The sequence below is a fragment of the Thunnus maccoyii genome, chromosome 11 (genome assembly GCF_910596095.1).
Source record: "Thunnus maccoyii chromosome 11, fThuMac1.1, whole genome shotgun sequence".
Taxonomy (NCBI): domain Eukaryota; kingdom Metazoa; phylum Chordata; class Actinopteri; order Scombriformes; family Scombridae; genus Thunnus; species Thunnus maccoyii.
The window spans coordinates 6,804,281-6,821,440 of NC_056543.1; the positions used below are offsets into that span (position 1 = coordinate 6,804,281).

General features: G+C 40.3%; 1 protein-coding gene across 10 annotated transcripts in view; it reads left to right on the top strand.

Moving 5' to 3' along the window:
- tns1b (tensin 1b) overlaps positions 1-17,160 on the top strand; it is a 174,445-nt gene that overhangs the window by 35,198 nt on the left and 122,087 nt on the right. The window lies entirely within an intron of this gene.

Below are 17,160 nucleotides of genomic sequence, written 5' to 3' on the forward strand. Positions count from 1 at the left end.
AAGTAAGCATGTCAAGGCGCAACAGGCCTTGAAAGAAGACCTTCGGAAGAGCGCCGCTCCTCCACCAAACGTGGTGAATAATTAATGAATGCCAAAAAGGGTTTTAGGAAGAGTTTTATCAGGTTTCTTTGAAAGGAACATGAAACCAATCAAAATGTCCTCTAACTGCCAATTGCTGAAAGAATGTTTAAAGGCCATGTAAATACTGTTGGTGCTCAAAAACAGTTTGGCTTTTGCACGAGACAGGTGTTACTATTAGCAGACAGTACATACTGGGCAACTGCAAGCTATGGCAAAGGTGTCTGCAGCAGTAGCCAGGTGCTTCTGATCTGACAAGGTGAAAACACGGCCTCATCAACGCCGCCTCACGGTTGCGTTGATGCAAATATTGACCCTTGGCTAAACCTTCTGAGTTGTCAGGGTTCAAAGAGCTCCTCGGGATGATCGATATCCATTAACGTACACACAGTCCATCTAGTTTCAACGTCAGGTCTCCAAAGGATTGCTCTGGGAAATGGTGTCATCTTAGGAATGTTAGGTCACTGGTCTTTAGTTGTCTTGACTTGAAAATAGACAACCCTGAGACCTGTTGTTTCAAAATGACACGGACCTCTAATTTCTGCCTCTGAAAGCAGAGATTTAAGTGTATGACACTTAAAAAAGTAACTTTCAGTCAATTCGTCAGATTCAAAAGGTCTAATTTTCACTGTTTCTACCTGTCTTCTTTTATTTTTTTTAGCTCTTTTCTCCCTGCACTCATCTCCTTTCCCACCCTCCTTTTTCTCTCTTGGTCTGTTACTAGTTTCAGTTTCCCCCCAATCCGAGTTCCTGAGATTACCACTGATTTGAGTCAAAAAAAGTTCCACATGTGGGGCCCCTTTGAAATACGGCAACATTTCTGTAATTGTAACATCTGGGTTTACATTGCCCCAATGTTTTTCACTATAATGGATTTACCATGAAGTTGGTTTCCAGCATGATGCTCACTCAGTTGTTACCATCCGGGGGAATTTTGTGCTATTTTGTCTTGGTGTTTCTCTTTGCATGTGTTTTTTTTTTCAATGGTGACTTGGTTGAAAAATCTCGAACAACAAAAAGGGGAAGTTTAACCCTTGCTCAGTTGATTTATGAGAGGTGTTGAGCTTTGTGTCATCCCCCACCCACCCCTTTCGTTCTTGAAGAGACCCCCAGCTTTCTGCATGCTTCACTGGTCACATTGGCCTTAAACCTCCCAAGACCCTCTGGCTTTCCCTGCAGGGAGTTTTGCGGGATTCAGAAATCTGACTGGGTTTCAGTTTTTGCTCTCAATGGTTCATGGATGTTGACTTGTAGACCACAGTAAAGTCATGTTTGTTCACATTTTTTTTTTTTAGTGGTCTAAGTTTCTCCCGAACTCTCTACTTTACTACAGATGAAATACTGTAAATCTAAATAGTATGGATTTGAAGTCAGGATGAATTTAGGATCGTACCCCCCAAACCTTTGTGTCTAATTCAGTGCAATAATACTTCATGTCTCTGATGAGCTTTAACCAGCTTTGCCCCCCAGAAAGTGTAGTACTTGTGTCCTTTTATCTCTGGTAGTCATGTCCATCACATTATTTCTGTCAGAGGTGGAACAGGAGATCAGCACACATAAGTAATGGACAGGCTTTATTTTAGATTTGGTTGGTCTGGTGTCATGTAGGACAGGCTCATACAGTTGTAAATGGCAGACATATTGACAATGTTTTTGCAATGACAAGCAATTTCAAGTGTAGCTGTTTGTATTAAAGTATGATAATGGACTACAAATGTCCCTTTTGGTTTTGCTTGTTTACCTTTTTGTTTTTTTTGTTGTTGCATTCTCTTAGTCCTCATCTGTTCTACTGGGCAGATTGCATGAAATACAGAGATCACTTTCATGCATCATGTGCTGTAGGATCAATTCTTTCCATTTCAACAGTCCATTTATCTCTCATTAACTTAACTCCTGTGTCACGTCAGGTCAAAATGTCAGCTGTGGAAAACAAGAAATCTCATCATTTGGGCAGATTTCACATTAATGGCAGTCTTTTCTTTTTAATAAATTCAAAAGTTAAGTTCAAATTAGTTTGTATTTTTTTGTACTTAGCAATTAACTCTTTAAAATGGCAAAAAACCAACATAATTGTCAATTGTGGCAAAGCATCACATGGATGGCTGCCTAATTATGTCTTACGCTTCATCTACATCTTTGTTAAAAATATATTCTACAACATATTTTGTACTTTTGTCTGCCTCTCTGGTTCACTGCTGTGCTTAAATTTGTTCTTGATTCATACAGGTGACCTTACTCAAACAAATGTCTGCTAGACTGTTGACAGCAATGAAGGTCAAAGGTCACTGTTAGAGAGGTGAAAAACCTGTGGGGACTGACTGCAGACTTTGCTCTGAAGTATGGGAGGTGTTTGGACCTGGTAGTAATTAAGATAGAGCTAACAGGAAGCTCATTGTGGGGCCTGGGCCCCCGCAATACCGGAACCACAAAATTGCAAAACAAATCTCCTGCAATTTTGTCGGTCAGTTGACGATGACGCAGTACAAAAATAATCTCAGACTGTTAAGAAAGAAAGAAAACACACATTGTTTTAATCCAACACCCGTGAGAGAAATGGAGCTTATATCATAGATTTAGGCAGGAACATGAAGTAATTTGTGGCACCTAGAGCAGCTGATTATCAGGGTGACCCAGTGGCCAGGGGGATTAAGGTGCAGACTTCAGTTGCTGCTAACTGCAATTAATTAGTTAATAACTGTCATTTAATGTCTTAATATGTTATTCAGTTTAATTATTGCTGCTGCTAACTGTTCTGGCTGCTAATTGCTGAAGTATTTAGTGGCGTTGCTATTAATAAATATTCAATTTAAGATGATTCAAATTACCTATATGATGACATAAAAGGTATGTAATCCTATAGTGATCTGTGTCAATAGTGGCCGATGGCTTGGCTTCTTGTTTGGACAGGAAAGCTTTGAACATAGACATAACACTAAAGTCAATTGGATTTCTTTATTTGCTTGACATCAAAAGTGAGATGTCAGCAGCGTGTAAGCTCTACTGAAGCAACCAATCCATTCAATCCACACCGTCTCCGACCTCCGTTAGACCGTCACTGCAGAACCATCTGTCCTGTCAGCAGCAGCTCATGAGGTGCTGAAAGAACAGCAGCCAGCCAAGCTGTTGTCACCGGGCTGACTGACAGCAGCAATTTACCGGATGATATACCGTGAGGAGTGTACAGGAAGTTGTTTTATTCATTGATTTGTTGGTTTTATTTCACTGCTACAGTGAAAGCTCATAGTGAGACTAAAGGGGCCTTGATTAATTGTACAGAAACTGTTAATAAGTTCACAACATACAAACCAGCAGCAGATTTGAATGGCTGCCTTTGGAGAGTGGCATCGATAAAATGGAAGCATATTGTTCGACAGCCAGTGACAGACATAAAAAAATCTTTTAAAAAGTGTGTTCTGTGTATATTTTGCCCTATAAACTAACATTTTTTCCTGTTTAATTAAAGTCCAACTGAAAATAAATTCAATTTTACAGCATACATATCTGCTCAGTCAATCACTTGTCCTGTGTTCTCCTTTGAGAAAAGAAACAATCAGAAACCACAAAGGATAAATTCATATTTTAAATTCTTTGATTTCATGATGTTGCCTCCGAGTTGATAAAATAACGTTCCATCATCCGATTACATTTTTGGAGATCTTTTTTCCATACAGCAAATCAAATCAGAGCAAGCGGTCACACTGAGCCTGATAGCATCTTGCTACACAACACAAGAGCCACAGACTCTGAACAATAAACCAAATTAGCTTCCCTGCTAAAGTCTCCTTCTTATCTGACTTACAAAGATGAACACATGTCTGGCACCTTAGCGTGTCGAGCGAGCCACCGAACAAACAGTCACTGGGGAAAACAACAACACTTACGTCAGTTAGCAAGCTAGGTAGCTAATTAGCTGCTCAGCTGCAGAACATTAAGCATGTAAATGTACATGCAAATGTCACTTCAGAACCGTTAGATGCTGGTTTGGTCGTTGCTCTTAAAAAATCCCTGTTAGCGACACATTGTCTGTCCATAATTTGTTGCAGTTTGTTTACACTGACACACTCCTCCAGCTGGCTGACTAACACAAAACTGTTAATACATTTATAAAACTTTTTTTTCTCACGGCAAAGATGGATTTGATTTCAGCGGGACTTTAATAATTCATATTTTGTTTATCGAAACCTATTTTAGTACTCAAAGCCACCTTATATGGATATGCTTCACATCTCATGTGTGCAGCACATTATCATAAGCCAAAACATTCCTTACATGTGCGTGTAGACTCAAACTTTGCTGCTTCTTCACTGCCAGAACTGAACAGAGAAGCCAAATTAAACTTATGTAAAAATCTTATTATTTTAACAAGACTCTGTTTTTACATGGCAACAAAGCACAAACACTGATTAAACCCAGGATACATGTCACTTTATTAAATCCGATGCCAGAAACCTGAGCGTGTGCGTCTTTGCGTGAGTGAATATGAGAGCTCTGAGATCATGATAAAGCACACTGCAGAGATTAAGAATAAGAGAGCGAGGATTTATTTATTTTTACTTTGCCAGCTGTACGGTCTGGATTGTATGAGGAGGTCGAGATCGTTCCTTGGCACAGTTTCTCCAACCTGCCATTCAAAGGCTCCCATCAAAGAGGCCCACCGAACTTGTTAATGCCATGATAACCTCTAACTCTGGATGTGATCTGAGACCTCCTGTGGATACCTATGCATTCAAGTGTGAGGCCAGACAATGCTCATTGGAACTGGTGCTGACAGCGTCCTGCTGTGCCGCCTGTGCATTTATCCAAAAGCGACAGGGATTTGCATTTGAGGGTTTCAGTTGTATAATTCTTCTAATTTATACTCAATAAGTTAACTCGCATTACTGTTAGTGCCACGAGTAATCTGTTGGATTTATTTGAATTTTCCTGATTTGATGTATTTTAGGCAACAATCCAGAAGTGATTGTGATCTAGTTTGGAAGACCAGAAGAGGCACCCTTCAGGAAATGATGAGATCTAATCATAAGAACAAAATCCCCCCAAAACATGTCATCCCCATCCGTCCAAGAGAACATTTTGGGGTTATGGTTTTAGTTTCATCGCGCTCTTCCAAGCGCCTGAGCCTCTGCCAGCCGAGCTCGATATAGAACACGTGCTGTTTTCCCCTGGCAGTCGGTTCTGATGATGAACTTTGGCTGTCTTTCATTAAACCTTCTTTATCACCCTGAATCAATGCTATTGGTGAAGGTCATCTGTCTTGCTTTTATTTGGGGCTCGTAGCCATCTTTGTTCCCCATGTATAATTTATTTTGATAGGCTGCTATATCACAATACTGTGAGAGAAAGTTCAGAGCTTTATTTTCTTAAAACGGAAAGCTTATCTTGGGCAATTCCGAGATTTTCACTCAAAACAAATGAAACAGAACTTTTATGAGTTGCTTAATATGGATTTGTTAAGATTTTAAAAACACATACCTGAATCCAGGTCAGGAAATGAAAAAGTAATTGTGTAACAATAATGATAAAGAATTTACATTATACTCAATACCTGGAGACATAAAAAACACAGTACAACAGTAAAGAAGAAGTATTGGATATATGAAGAAAGGATTAACATATCAGCAATGATCAAAACAGGACATATCAAAAGATTAAAGCTACATATAACAATGTTTTCCGCTATACATGAATGCAAGGATGTTATTTCCTTATTCCTTTGTTCTGTTAATTCAGTACTTTGTCTTTATCTTTGAGGAATGTGACCACATATTTGTGTTGTAATTTTCTGAAGATTAGGAGATACTGAGACTGTTTTCCCGGATGCATTCTTGCACAAAACAAATCACAAAACCACTGCAAACTTTTTTACAAGTAGAGTGTAATTTGTTTTTGCGCAATAACATTTATTTCATTCATTTTTTTTTAATTTTTTTTAGATTTCCTGATGTGCCTCCACTGATAAAAATCATCTTGTAAAACCACATTGACATTCTTTGTTTTTTCAGGGGGTTCATTTAAGTATTTTCAGAATTGAAAATGGAAACACAGCCTTTCTAAATTATATGAACATGAATAAATAAATGTATGGAAAGGATTTCTGGTAGCCTACTGTTTAACACATAACCACAACATCTGCGGTTGGATTCCAGCAGCAGACTTTTGTTGCATGTCAACTCTCTCCACTGTTGCTATTGTATGATAAAAGCATAAAAATGCCCTGAAAAACATAATTAAAGGAAGGAAATTATTTTCCATATTCCCATGTTTCATTCAATTTACAACACAGTCATAGGACAGACTGCACAGGACTCCAAAAGCTTGTCAGACTCCTTGTTTGCAGACTTTTTGATAGCTCGCTAGCTAACTTGAGAAGTTAGTGGTCGAGCATTCGTCGGACAAACACATACAGTAACATACTTGAATGCGATTGAACATCTGGGTCATATTAAACCAATCTAACAGAACTTTTGGGCAGCTACTTTCAAAATTCATGTCAGTAGAAAAAAAAAAGCTATACTTTTGGATTGTTGCTCAACCTCTTTAACTCGTTACTGTACAGGTGCCATTTCAAAATCAAAACTTTTTGCTTCTATCGTTTATTTGTAAGAATTGGTTGGAATGACGTAAACGGCCCTTACCAGCTTTAGTGATGAAAAGAAAGTTAAACAAGACGAGAGTCTGCAGCCGTGCTAGCAGCTCTATGAGGCTGTACATGCTGTTGTTTAGTAGACATATAAAAGTTTGCGTTCACATGTAAAGCTAAAAACATGTATTTTCCCATGTGAATGTATGTTTTTCACATTAAGGTTCATATTCACTTGTCATTTCCAAATGTGAAACTTGGTTCACATGTGAAATCATGACATCATATGTGATATGTGAATGTGAAAGGTTACATTTCACATGTGCTTTTTTCGCGAAGGATGTTAACAGTGGTCACCATCTTATTTTACCATGTTAGCATGCTAACAGTCGCTAATTGGCACCAAACACAAAATACATTAGAGGCTGATGTGAATGTCAAACCAAAGTATTGGACAAATTAAAAATCCGATCTTGATCACCAAAGTTATTACAATTCATCAGGTGAATGTTTGCACCAAATTTCATTTTAATATGCAAATACCATCATTTGCATTTAATATGCAAATATCACTCTGTGTTACTCTCTCAGTGCTGCTGATGGTTTGTGAAAACGAAGGGATTTTTTCCCCTCTTCACTTCTGGATGACTGAGTAATTTCCTCCTCCCTGGGATCCACCTCACTGAGATGAAATGCATGTAGAGAGTGGAGTTAGGAAGGTGGGGGGGGGGGGGGGGGGGGGGCACGGGGGGGGGGGGGGGGGGGATAGAGACTGGAATGCCTGGGGTGCATTTTCCCCCAAATGAAAAGCAGGTGACTGTTCATTGTAAGGCCATTTGGATAGTGGGAACCGGAGAGCGGAAGAAAAGGGAGGAAGGAAAGGTCGGAAAAAAAAAGAAAATCCAAAAAAACCCCCCTCTCTTCTTTCTAGTGTTTAGCAGTGAATTGTTGCCTGTTGCACTTGTTCTATATAGGCTGCTTACAATTACAGGATCTACAGAAACTTCCCTCTTCAACTGCTGAATGCATTGTAACATGTCATTCAGGATAAGTCGGTTAAATACCTTAATTGGAAGCAGGTTTATTCCTGGTTGAGGCATTTTTATTTGCTATCCGTTTGTCCTTAAGAATCGATCCAGAAGTCACTGAACATTTGTCTGCATGAGTTGTATCTGGGAATATATTGCTCCGAGGGTGATATGCTTTGTAATGTAATGAAACCCAGACCACAGTAAATGAGTCAAACTATAATGAATTAAACATTTCATGACTTTCTTGGGGTTGTAACAAACTTCTGTCAAACATTCAGCTCGGGGCTGGGAATATTTTTCAGTCCGATTGAAGCTGAATAACAGTCATAAAAACTAGTTTCGTTTGAGGTTGCAAACAAGATACCTAAAACAGGGAATAATACTGATGCTAACAAATGTTCAGGCATGCACAGGTAATAGCTAATTAGAATGACTGAGTCAAAAGGCTGAACAAATAATATGAGGCTCAGCGGAGAATAGCAGTGTAGCCTCTGTTGAACCCTTCTTTTGTTGTTTAAGCTGATGTTTTCACTCCGAACTTTACCGTGCCTTTTCTTGTCGTGGGTGGGATGAATAATTTAGTCATTGTATAGTAGATGACTCATACTGTAGGCTGTAAAAATGTTTTACTTCACATGCATTTCGCCCACAGATGGTGAAGTGAAATGTTATTCAAGACTTTGGAAACATATCTTTATCTCTGGCTCCGTCCCAACTGAGGGATGTAGGACTTGAATGCTGGTTACGCTTTAGCTACTCGCCAGACACAAGACATTGTTTTCACTGACAACTTTAATCTTTTCTGGCAGCTTATGACCTTTTACGGAAAAGATGGTATTGTACTCACTGGCTCAGCCCAAACACACCTGTTGGGATGCCCCACACTCCAAATGCACTATCTCTCTAGCTCCCCCTACAGGTATGGATGTGTCACTTACATTACCTGCGTTCTGAGCAGCATCTACTTGAGTCATATCCTCACTTGAATTGCTACAAAAACCTCTCTTGAACCCTGTTTCTGCTTTCTGTTAAATCAAGGGTCCAGGAAAATGTCAATAGCCTGATTTATTAATCCTGTTACAAAGCGGTCCTGTGTTAAAACAATGCAAAAGGTTGCGTTGGTGGAGGCATGACATTTGAGGTATCGGTTAGGCATGAAATGCTATCTTGAGAGTCCAGTTGGAGCTACAGATCAATGTGTTTAAAGGTTTATCAGACACTAAAACATCACACAGCTGCTCACAGACAGGATTTTACAATTCTGGAAAGTTGAAAAGTTCAACTTTTTTCCGGACAATCCTACGCTTTTTTACCAGAGCAGGATACTATACCTTCTCTGTGAGCGTTCTTGTCTCCACCCAGCTGTGTGTGTGTGTGTGTTTGTAAGTAGGGTGTGTTGACAAAGCAGCTCCTGTAATAAGATCATGCATCGTCAAATGAAGCACTGTGAATGCACACTGATCACAACAAGGATTTTATAGATTTCCTTTTAGTTCGAAGTGACTACTTCTCTGCTTCTTTTTCGTGGCCCTCCAGTGCAAACTTGCAGAGAAACAATTTGGGTTCTTTAAAGTCACATGAAAACACGAGGGGAGAGAGAGAGAGAGAGAGGAAGGATGGAGTGGAGGAGGTGGAGGAGAGACGGTGAAGGTGGACAGGAAGGGATGAGAATGAGAGGGGTTCACAGCCAGAGTTAAGGAACGTCTTGTCTCGACGAGGGCAGGGTGTGGAGGAAGAGAAGGGAAGAGAAGTGGAGATAGGTGAAAGGTCAGTTGAGAGAGATGAAGAATCGCTGCCTCGCAAAAAGGGAACATGCTCAGTGGGAACGGGGGGTGAGGGGGGAGAGGATGTGTTAAGAGGATCTTGGGAAGTCTTCTGTAAAAATGGGAAACAAGAATAACCTTTCCAGTCATCAAAAACTAGTCTTGCTTGCACAATCATTGAGTCACACACACACACACCCACACACACACACACACACACACACACACACACACACACACACACACACACACAGAGTCACAGATGGAGACATGCAGTGGTCACCCCGTCGCGTCTTGTTAAAATGTCCATCCATGCATATGGTGTCCCATATGAGAGACGGCGGCGTGCTAACTGGCTGATTAACCCAGCTGACTGGAGAGGTCTCGTGTAGTCTTCTGGCTCCCGCAGGAAGAACAATAGTGTCTGATAGGTGGGGGCGATCATGTAGTGCCGTCTCATGTACGGAGCCAAACCAACAATGAATTGATCCACTTATAAGTATTGTGTGTGTGTAACCAAAGTCTGATATATCTTATTCCTCTGTGCTGTAGACTTCTGTTGTTGTTCAAAAACACATTAAAAACACATCGTTGAGCAACACTGCCGCACTGGGTGACATGTTGCTTCACCCTTCAAGAGTTTGGTAACCTTATTTTGTTTAGAAATGGCTCCAAAGAGCAATAAAATTGTAACTCTCAGGAGAGAAGTTGTCTGTTTGCAGAGCTTCGCTAGCTTGTTGTGCTACATATCACAACCTCTTAAATTGGAACTGAAGTTCTTGTATGTATAATGTAGAACAAAGTCAAGAGGTTCTGATATGGATGCAATCTTATTACTCTTTGAAACCATTTCTAAACAAACTAAATATATATTTAAAAAATCTAAAACCCTTATGCAACAGATTCAACATATTTAAAATGTATCCCATTTGCAGCAAATAATAATGCAAACATACCATAAACTGCTTCTAGATTCCATGCACAGCTGCGTACTTCTTATCTTATTATTTTTTTGCAGTTATTGTTTAATCACATTTACTTTTTATTGTATTGTGTGTAAGATATTCACACTTTTAATGCCTTCTATTGTCCATTGTTTTTGTTTTATTGTTTTTAAACTGACCTGCTGCAAAAAGAATTTCCTCTTGCGGGAAACTGAAAATCTGAACTGAACTGAACTGACCAAAACCTCATTAAACCATAAATAGGTTATCCTAGATAACCAAGATTGGATTATTTTGAGTAAAAAGAATATATGATGAAAATTTGACAATGAAATAGATACTGTACTTCCTAAAACAGACATGCAATGTGTCTAAAAGCATCAGATACAGGCTGCAAATAGAGATTATTCCAGTATCACCTGGACTATCCATGTTTTCCAGTGTCTTAAATACGCAGGGCTTCATAGCAACTGTATGCATGCGTGTGTAGTGCACAAGCACGCCCCCCCCCACAAACATGGCTCTATGTGTAAATGATGTAATGCATGACTTGATTAAAAGTGAATGCCAATGTAATCAGAGGTGAAATCAGTGTGTGTGTCTACACAAGTATGAGTCACACTTTCGGAAACTACAGTTAAGGAGAAAAACATCCTCTTGGTTACGTTATTCAGCTGGAATGTCTGTCGCAAAGCAGAGTCTGGAAGGTTTTATCTGCATACTATAACATTACCTAACAAATACTGAAGCTGCTCAGTGTGAAGAGTGTGACTTTTAAAACATTATTCAATATGAGATTAGTGACATTTGACAGCAAACAGATTCCCAGATGTCTTTAAAAAGTTGATATGTCTAGGAATGTTACCATATAATAATGATGTTTTATTTGTTCAGTGACTAAAATGGCGACTTTAGATCATGTGTTAGGTAATGTTTCATGTACGTTTTTGACCATACCAGCAAAAAAACAAAAATTCAATCATTTGTTGCAAGACTGAACATCAGTCAGTGAGATATTACAGTAGGTCTTCTTCTCTGTCTGTGTGCCAGTCACACATCTGCCTTTTTCCTGTCTGCTTGTCTGGTTGTTTTCCTGCCTGTCTTTTCTTTGGCAGATCATCCTGACATCCAGGTCTGGTGATCCTGCAAACTGTAAAGAAACTGGAGTAAATGTCATCCCTGACTTGTTGCTCTGCTCAATGTTTTAATCTATTTGACATCAGATTCACATCCAGCTGGCCTGCATGTTAAGCTATTACCGGCAATACATAAATGTGATCTCATGGTGATTTTTTTTTGAATATGGCCACGTGAAAAGTATGCGTATCTTATCAGAAACATGGACAGGACAAAGCACGCTTCTTCTCACCTCTGCGGATGCTGCTCAGTGTTGCGACCTTTAGACGTTGGCATTTTTACAGGGGATGTTTTTATATTTTTACAAATTTTATATTAGCTTCTTTTATAGTTTTTGCAGCTGTAGCAGGTAATAAAACTCTAAAAACCCACTTTATGCAACCTGCTCAGCACTTAACAGCAGATAAAACAAAGTGAGTGACTAGCATGTGAGTATAGTTGAGCATTTAGTAGCTAAAGGGTCAAATATTTCTCTGAGTAGTTGGTGGAGACCAAAGATTGGACTCACATTTGTTAGGTGGCCTGAAATGCAACTCCAAATCAATGCTAACGTTGCTGCGTGTCTGCTCGATTTTCTAATTAGCAAGTGTTGCTAACACATTCACCATGATTCTGATCACTTTAGGGGATAATGTGTTTGTGTTTTGCTGTCTCCAAGTGGCCAAAACCTTCAAGTGAAGTAGTTTTAAATTATGTGAGGCTAACTTGACTAGGCTAAGCGTTGTCAAATGTGTAGTAGACTATGAGTTTGGGGCTAAAGCTAAGGTAGGCTAATTCAGCACCTCCCTTGAAGGTTCCTGAGATTCCTGTGAAATTTAAAATGACAGGGAAAAAAGGTCCCTGATAATTAGAGAAGAGAAGAGAAACTCCACAGCCAACAATAGAAGAGACCAACCCAAACACGCACAACTGTGTCAGTAACAATCTTACACAACCATCGTTGTTAAAAAATGCTAAGACTTATTGGAAAAATAAATCAGCAGTAGAGGGATAAGATGCTGTTTGGAGACCTTTCTCGTCTTTAAGGACTTTCAGCAGTGGGAAAAAGTGTAAAAGTAGGGTGGGATGTGTGAGAGATGCTTAGGCATGTGTCTATGCATGTGTGTGTGTGTGTGTATGTACAAGTGTGTTCATCTGTGTATGTGTGTGTGTGTGTTTTTTATGCACAAGAGTGCCTGTTTTGCCCGTGTGTGCTAATGAGTGTGAGGCAGGAGATTATGCGTGCGTCTCTAAGGGAACGGGAGTCTGTTCCCAGGAGCTGCAGTGCCTGAGCTGGGGGTGGGGGGGGGTATGTGTGCACAGTGCACCCTGACCCCAGCTTTCGGGGGTCCCGGTTGCCTGTCTGAAACCATTTCCTTCCTTTGTGGCCCATTTGAGAGCCCGGAGTGTGAAGCGAATGTGAAGGACCGAGGCCATTTGCATGGTCCTGCAACATGTTGAAACAGAAAATAATCAAGAGCCACGTCTCCACGTGAACGCAGGGTTGCCTTTAATTCTGTGCTCCCCACCCCCATACCTCTTCCGTCACCCATATCTCCCCAAGCGACTCCCTGCATACGCCGGGCAGGCACCCCTCAAACAATAAACAAACTGCGAGAGCGCTGGGTGCATTGCTAATGATCGGAAACAATTAAGGGCTCACAAAAGGGAGCGTCCTGCTATATTGCTCAGTGCCGTATTTACATTTTGAGGTTAAATGACTGGATTTCTGGTGAGGGCAAGAGGACTAACATAGACAGGCTTGCTGAAGAGTTCTTTCTTTTGTTTGGCTTTGTAAAGAAGGATATGTTGGACTACTGGCCACTCTAATGATATTGGGAATTAAACCCTTAAAGTTGAAATGGAATTCCAGTTTGAGTGTCCCTATGGGCATCATACCTCTCGAACCTTGCCACTCTACCCCCACGAATAAGAGAATGAGAAATGTGTAAACAAGACAAGTGGCATACCAATGGATGACTGCACCCCCCAACCCCCCACCCCCCCACGCAGTGTCCATCCGAGGCTACTGGATAAGCCCTGGTTTGTGAATAGGTGGAGGCTGGGAGAGTGTGAGAAGGCTCAGGAGTGGTCAAAGAGGCCGCTGAATAGACTCCTAGATTGAGACATTCTGCCTGTTTAACACACAAGTGTATAGGTGTGTGTGTGTGTGTGTGTGTGTGTGTGTGTGTGTGTGTGTGAGAGAGAGAGAGAGAGAGAGAGAGAGAGAAAGGCAGAGAGTGAAAGAGAAAGCTTAAGTTTGAAGTCCTCTACAAACCTGGAATATGTAACATTCTGTAAGTAATGGCTTAATTTTTCTGTGTCTATACATCGGACAAAACATTTTTTGTGTCTTCTCTAAACAACAACAACAGCAAGTTACTTAAAATGATAATTTCAAAACCTTTTAAATCCTTTGGAGACATTAAATTGACAGTGATTACGTTGCCTTGGACAGGGCGTCTACAGTGGAAAAAACATTGCTTATTGCTATGGCAACATGCTAATTAATGTGCTGCAGAAGTCATTTGACTTGGAATCTGGATTGGATTTGAAAACATGTTTAATGCATAAATCATTAGACAGAAAAGACAAGTTCATGCACGCAGCATTGTCCACATTTATTTCTACTCTATAAGATATATTTTTTCATCATTATATCATTTCATTTCATTATTGTATTTCTTTATGTTTGTTTACTGAATATAAGAAACACCACATTAAAAACTAACTAATACAGTGACCAACAACGGACAGATTTCTATTTGATTGTCAGTCATTGCTTTAGTTTTTACTCACAACAGAAGCATACTGTTAGGTCATGGTCTTTCCTAAATATCTCTGTGGTAATTGCATCCAAAACCGATTACTTCATTGCAGTCCAAGAGTTCAATTCCTGTGGGCTTAATGACTGTTTTGGTTGATGTGGTTAGAGAGTAGACACTTTGACAAAAGCGATTAAAGAGGGTGTTCCTCGAACACCTGCCTGCGGCTGGTCATGTTCATTCTGCTGACAGTATGTCGACAGCTGATTCCTAAACGGTCTGTAGAAGCGAAACCAGAGGATTGTTTTTATGTCACAACAGAGCTTGTGCGCTGCCTCAGTCTAGAAGTATCAGTTTCCACAAAGCCTGGCGTCATTTTGACGGAACAGAGAAAAATATGTATTGCTATATAATAGTATCTGTTAAAACACTGAAATACAGACTAACTGACAAACGCACAGTCATCCATAAATTCAAGACACACTCAGAGTATCATTAAAGCCACTTATCACCCCTTCCCAATCCCCCAAAATCCATATCCAGATTCCCAACCCAGCAGGTGCCAGCCGGAGCCTTGGCATGGCGGCGCCTTGGGTAACTCCATGTATGGATGCCAGGCAAAGATCTCTACCCCCCCCCCCCCCCCCCTCCCCAGAAAAGCCCCCTTGCCAACGTGGCGCGTCCTGCACAGCCATGGCCATTATTTCAACCTAACTAGATTAAGCTAATCATGTTATGTAGTGGTAAGACGTAGCTGGGAGATGGAATGAAGGGTCGGCTGTCCTGCTGTTGCCATGTGGCCCTGGAATACAAACACCGAACTGTCACAGAGCTTGATAAACACCAGTGGTAATACCAGTCCATTTGAGTACCTAAACCTCCATATAAGCTCATGGATTGGAAAAAAACACCAATTCAGGCTATCTGTAATGTATAATTATACATTGCATATTCAGCACACCATCCTACTGCATCATCTTAATCTTAAAGCTTTTGGAAAAGTCTCCATCTTCTTGCTAAATGCCAATTTATTGCAGCTGACAAAGGTCTGTTAGCTACAAAAACTGGGATTTTTCAAAGAAATGTTGTGCTAGAGATTTAAGTTTATTTATACAGTATTCTTTGTTCTGGGTCGCACCTCTCTTTGAGTCAGTTCGTCTATTTTCAAAGAAATTCATTGAGTATGATTGCTGCCAGTCAGAGTGGATCTCTAATAATTAAGTTGTAGTAATAGATCCTGGGGTTTAAAAGGCTTATCAGATACCAAAACACTGCACTGTGGTTTAGAATACTTTGAGACAGGATTTTAAAACTCTGGAAAGTTATCATGGTGACAGTCATTTTTACCTTTTTCCTTGCAGTGATCACTAGGAAATTGGTAGAAATACAAGGTTCACATTACAAAGTTATATACCAGAAATGTGTACTTGCACATATTCGATTGGCCGAGACAGTGCTGTGCTGGATGATGTCGCATTGTGTTGCAGCAAAAGGTTTTTTTTCCTGGAGCCTTCAGTGTTGGCACTCCTACCTTTTCATGCAGTATTGATGTCTTTCTGAACACTGCCCTTGTCCTTAATATGGGTCAAGCTCAAAAAATGCTGAATCCTTCTCTTCCCGTTATGCAACTCAATAATGTCTTTTGTTAGACACTACCTGCTTGGTAATTGGGCATGTGTTTATGTAATACAGTCTTTAACACCCCATGTCCCCCCCTGTGATGCAGGGATTCTGTTAAAAAAATTGTAGTTTCCGAGCCAAGCACCCAGATAATGCTGCTAACATTAAGGTTTTCTTCACAGACTTGATAAAGCTCCTTCAGAAAAGACATTATACAACTGCCTTCATAGGCTGAGCAGTGCAGTAAACTTTAAAGTTGATCTGTAAAACCGACAAGTGCCCCTTTAACGTTACAGGTTACTTGCTCACGTAAGCTTTCAGTATGAAGACAATGTGTTAACTGGATCCCGCTCATGGGAAACAGACATGGGGCTATCCTTTCCCTCTGCAAAGAACCTGAGAGAGGACAGTCAGTGAATTGGGGAGTGAGAAGTATCCAACAGATACTCAGTCTGGTTTATCATTCAAGTGTCTGTGCTGTGATTGCACACCCTAAGCCGCTTTTCCAACACGTTGCCTTTTAGGATTGATGAGAAGAGAAAAAAAGGGGTCATTAGTGGTTATAAGGTTGCTGTGGTTGGTAGTCTGGAATTTTTTGTCAGAAAGGGAGCTGCTATATTTTCCTTGCCAGGCTTAGAGATTGTATGGTTTTCCATACAAATTCCTGTGTGACGTCCCCCCAATATGCCAACCACATGGCCACTTTTAGCCCTGTCCAGTGTGCACACACACTTAATAGAAGCCTCATGGCTGGACGCCCTGCTAAACTGGCACTTCCTGTATTGAAAACACATTCCTTTTCTCTCTTTTATCTGTGCATGGAACATATGTACATTTACGGCATTTAGGTACATTAAAGACACGTAGTCTTGCACACACAGTCTGTTTCCCCTCACAGCTGGAGCTTACTCATCTAAACTCCCTTTGTGGGGGGATGTTAAACAGGAAATATTACGATAAATGTTCAGAAAGCGGAAAAAGATGGTGACATTTCTATTCTATTCTCATGTCTCACCAATGACTGTTAATTGGTTCATTTTCATATATGTCAAATACCATTCAATGCAATATAAAACTGTTGTGGCTAAGTACTTTCTACAACATAACAGCTATAATATAAAAATTTGGTAGGGTGGTCTGGCGTACATGGGATTCCCAATGAGCTGAACCTCAAAGTAAAAATTGGGTAAAAATGGGGTCCAGCTGAACAAATACAGCACAGAAATGATGTCACATTTCCCCCGTCGATCGGTCATTAGAGGG